The sequence below is a fragment of the Rousettus aegyptiacus genome, unplaced genomic scaffold (assembly GCF_014176215.1).
Source record: "Rousettus aegyptiacus isolate mRouAeg1 unplaced genomic scaffold, mRouAeg1.p scaffold_m13_p_6, whole genome shotgun sequence".
Classification (NCBI taxonomy): domain Eukaryota; kingdom Metazoa; phylum Chordata; class Mammalia; order Chiroptera; family Pteropodidae; genus Rousettus; species Rousettus aegyptiacus.
Window position 1 is genome coordinate 23379421 of NW_023416309.1, and position 5287 is coordinate 23384707.

General features: G+C 33.7%; 1 protein-coding gene across 2 annotated transcripts in view; it reads left to right on the forward strand.

Annotated features, from left to right (window-relative positions):
- Positions 1–5287, forward strand: part of ANK3 (ankyrin 3) — a 567956-nt gene that overhangs the window by 146721 nt on the left and 415948 nt on the right. The window lies entirely within an intron of this gene.

A 5287-nucleotide genomic window follows, 5' to 3' on the forward strand; every position in this document is an offset into this window, starting at 1 on the left:
AAAACAACTACAGAACCACAACAATATGTTAAATGCATATGAACATTCCTTCTTCTTATCTGACCCCAGTGTCTAGCAGATTTTGTAGCATATAGAATAGATTATGTAGATATTTGTTGATTGACTAAATGAATGAATGACTGAATAACAACAAACTTCCAAGCAGAGTGATTAAAGCAAAAGGCTTAGATGGAGACATAGGCTTATAAGAGACAATGAAGAGGCCAGAAGGTATAGAGAACTAACATGAGTAATGATTTCTTCCTCTAATGAAAGAAAAGATATTGTACTGTGGCATAAAACCTGCTGACGAACACATAACTGTGAAGTGCTGGCCAGTAAGAATTTTGTATGCTAGACAATAGGACAAGACTTTTGTCTTGCATACAAGACTTTTCTTAAGCGGTAGATAATAGGTTGTTTTAATTTGGAATTCTTATCTGTTATGGTTGCTCACCACTGTTCCTTTTATTTGCCTTTCTCAATTTCAATCATCATCCTGAAATATCTACTCTACTTCTAAAAACAACTGTCAAAGGACATGTGACCCAACCCAAATATGAGACCATGGTTGGTGGCCTCATGCTTGAAATATAAAACAAAATAACCATGTTTGTCCAGCTCAGAATGAAATGGCATTTATCTGAAAGTATTTTTGATGTTCTCAGATTCCTTACTTTTATTTTTTGAAGTTTAAATTTTAATTATTACGTTAATCCATTTAAAATTCCTTTATAAGAATGACTCATCATGAATCACACATTATAGGAGCATCTTAGTCATTGTACGCGAATGAAATGGTGACACAAAAGAAAATGAAATGTCACCTTGTTTGTTCCATGATGTTAAGTGTGGCTTGCAATTCAGATTTTATTTGAAGTTATATCATATGGCTAATGAAATTATAATTTCATCATATTTTTGAAAATCAAATATGAATTTTTTTATTCCTGTGAAATAAGGCTTCTCATTAATATTTATTTCATTTGAGCAATACTTTATTTTTGTAATATAGGTGGTCATAAGTGCACTTTGTTTCCATAACGTATATTGATTTCCTATTTTCTTCTGTAAATTTCAAAAGCAGACTTCTCATTTGGGCCACTGGCTTGGAGTAGTATGAATATAATACAGTAGTACATGTTAAGAGTTGCTAATTAATTTGGTGGTTTATATGGTAGAAATTTTACTCAAAGGCCATCACGTCCTCTGTTTTCTGTGCCTGAGCTACCTGTCATGGCTTGAAGTTCTCAATTGAAGATGATCTCTACTGTTGTCTTTTACTTTTATATCATAATCTTCAAATAATTACTGTATTCAAGAAATAAATGAAAAATCAAGAACTAGATTCACATCACATTAAATTGCTGAACTGTTTAACATATGACTTTTTATTTTTCCCTCCAGATCTTATCTCAACCATGAAAAAGCTGAATAACTCTAACAATGCCATTTCAGAAAATAAGATAACTATTTTCATTCTACAAAATGACAGCCTCTAATGAAAACAAAACTTGTTTAGTTGAATGTGGAATTTAAAATCTTTTCCCCAGACTTTCATTTCTTACTAGTTTTTCCACTGATATGTGATTTTTTTGTGTGATTTTTTTTTTTCTGTATAATTTTTCTTGAAGCCGAATGTCAACATTAGCATTTTCTGGCTCTTGCTGAAGCAGACATTTAGGTTAATGCTTCTGCTGGCTGTGTTTCAGCCAACTGAAGAACTTTGATTATAATTATTGGGATTACTTTAATTTAGAACAGTGCCAGTCCCTTTTTGTGAGCATGATTTATTCTTGCATAAATCAAATTAGAAGTTTTTATGGCTAGCAGATCTGTCTTCTTAGCTCTTTAATTCTCAGATGCACTATTACTTCCAGAAGAAGGAATTGGAAGGAAGGGGACATGATTTATCATTAGAGACGAGGCAGATTACTTGTGGAAGTCTTGGTCATCAGTTGATAACTGAAAGTTTCTTGCCTACCCTGCCTTTTATTGGCAGGAGTGGCCATTTTCTGTTGTTTATATAATTTATCTTTTTTTAAAGTGGCATGAAAAGTGAATTTTATGCATAAACTTATTTTGAGTATATTTCAGAATATTCAAAAAAGAATATCTCTTTCCTTGAATGTGAAATATTTTTGAAACTTGCCCTATTATTAATTTTGCAAACATTTTTGCAAACATTTTTGGAGGAAAAGCAGATGAGTTGCAGGTGGCATTTGTCTCATTTTTTTCCTATTACATCACTGTAACAGTACATAGCATGTTTAATTTTTCATGCATACTTTTGAAATTTGGGCAATTTTTTGCAAAACAAGCTTTCTGGAATTTAACAAAAGAAATGCAGAGTATTACATCTTTAAAAAAAGTTTGTTAAATTTTTCATCAGCAATTTTTTTTTAAAACTGTGATTAGGATTTTGACAGAAGATAATTACATATATTTTATGATAGGTTTAATAAGACAGATAGTTTATGAATTCCTGAAAAATGACATGATCAACTTGTTAAAAGTAGTTTTCAGTCATTCCTAACAAGATCAAAGCATTTCTTAAAATATTTGTAACCGTATAGAATGTGTTTCTGCTTTTTTTTTTTCCAATTCACAGTGGCTATCTTCAAAAAGACAATAATTTAACTATTATCAAAAGCTTAAATTTAAACAAAAAATTGTTATTTCCAAAATAATAATTGTAATTGTTTTGGCCAGAGGTTTCAAACAATTGCTTTGCCAATATCTAGAGCAGTGTTTCTCAGCTATTATTTCATTATTGTCCACTTAAGGAGCCTCTTTAGATATTTTTTTCCCCCTAGTTACCCCACCCATGAAATTTGAATATGATAGATATACTATATATCTCTTTACATATTGTATGTATATCTGTGCTTTATATACAAAAGTAATGTGTAATATCTAAGATTGTTTCACATCCCACCCACAAGAACCAGTATTTTCTTTGTGGGGGGCAATACTGCCTCACTGAGAATGCATAGTCTAGAATAGGCTCCATTCAGCTCTAACTGAAGTCAGATCAACAGCAAACTAAGAAATAATGCACCGTTCTCTTTATGTACACTGTTATGCAGAGGATACATACTTTTCTTATAACAAAAAGCTTCCTTGTCATGTTATTCTACTACATGTAGCTAATTACTATTTACAATTTAGGATTCAAAGGGAAAATAATGATGGTCTCCTCAGATAAAGGGACTTTCAGAGCCTTCTGGAGTAAAGGGAGCCTATACCCACACAGGACAAATTTGGGTGGACATCACTGCATCAGAAATTTCGAAAGACCTATTGTCTTCTATTACTGATAAACTAGAGAAGTGAAAAGTAAAGAATTACCCAGTCTGGGTTTGGCTCACATAGTCTATTAAGTTAATATCTGGGCTAAATCTAAAAGCCCACTGATACTAAGTGATTGTAAAACTGCAAATATCAGAGCCCAACAAACGTTTTGTTGTTTTTAAAACTGCACAGGTTATGATTTAAGGTCACCATCCTATAGTGACCTGTATTCCTAGTGGTAATGCTCAGTGGTTTGACAAAAAGAAAAAATGTGTCCCAAGTAACAGCTCTGCCGCCCCAGCCCCAGTGAGCAGTTATGTGGATATTTACCCAGCTGTGATGAAACTGGGTTTGGTTTTGAGGATCTGTGAAGACTTAACAGTGGAGGCTGACTGACACTGGTTGATCCTGCTGGGGTTCTTTTCTTGAGTTTGTTTCTTGCTGAAAGGCTAGGGAAGTATTTTCCATCCTACAGCATTGAGACTTTTGTCACAAGCCAGTAGTTCACCAATTGCAATAATAAGACACATGTATTTTCCTCATACTTCAAGACAAAGTTGCCACTTTAACCGTTACGGCTGGTCTCTGCCTATGATTTTAGACTAATTACAGTTTTCTCACATTTACTAATACCTGTAATTTACAATTTTTTTTTTAAATCACAGTCTCAGGTGGAACTGACAAGCTTCTGAGAAATGAAAACTCTGTACATACTTTGGAGGACATTTAGGTTGTTGCAAATTAAATGTCCTGACTTACTACTATAATGAGATGTATTATTTTCTGGAGTGCTTCTATATTTTATCCATAGTACTCTTGGAACTAATTTCAAGTAGAAAAAAAGTATACATCTTGAAGACGTCTTTGATTTGTTATTGCAATTTAAAAGAACTATTTATCCTTCATTGTATAGTTGACCCTTGATCTTTGCAGATTTAACAGCATAGTCTCAGCATTTTCCAAGTGATCCAGAATCATCTGTAATTTTGTTAGGACATGAATGTGTTTGGAGTTCTGGAAGACTGCTGTGCAGTAACAAGTGACTTGGTGAGCGAGTCCAAATATCCACTCAGGGTCTATTGCCTATTGTACTGTAATTGTCCTGTGTTCTTTGTTACTTATACATATAGAGGAAATTACATGCATAGGGATCCATGAATTTGGGGAGCCACAGATGTCTCTCACTCTTCCAGTTACATACATCAGTGTTCTATTGTAATCATTACAATTTTGGAATATTAGAGCTGTGATTCTTCTTACCGACTGGAGATTCGCTTCCATAGTGATAGGGTTGTGTTGTGAAACCTCAGGTGGGTCAAGGCAAGAAAGAGAAGTTGAGGAAAGGAACCAACTTGAATGATGCTTGAAATATATAACAACAGAAACAAAAACTCTTAATTTCTTATTAAGTATTTTCATATATCCAGTGTTACTATATTATAAGAAGAAATCTTGCTGATATTCGAGTGGATGATAGTAATTTTTAATTAAGTCTTTTTAATTCTTAAGAAGTCTTAATTAATTCTTAAGAATTAAGAATCTAATTCTTAATTAGATAAATAAAAGTCGAATGGTGCAATGGGGCCCGAGGACAATCTTGTTGCTCCTCTCCAATTTTCTCCTCCACCTGCTAATATTTTTATGTTACAGATTTGCCTTTGGAACACAAAACAACCATTTCCTAAACATAATTCAGCCCGAGTCATGAAAAATAAGTGTTACAAAGAATGGGGTCAGAAATGAATTCAGTTTTATCCGTACTTTGCTCCCCCCCCCCACCTCCCACTCCCAGTTGCTTTTTCCAGTGTCACTGATTCTTCTCCCAGAACCCACAGAAATTTCTTCTTCTTAACTCCATCTCCTATAATGCTACTAAACCATAATATCCTCTAGCTTTGTATTTTGCTCCAGAGAAGCACTTATTGATATGTGTGAGAGTGTTTGAGTGGATGAGACAAGGAGGGCACCGAAGCTGAGCTGCAGAGAGCCCAGC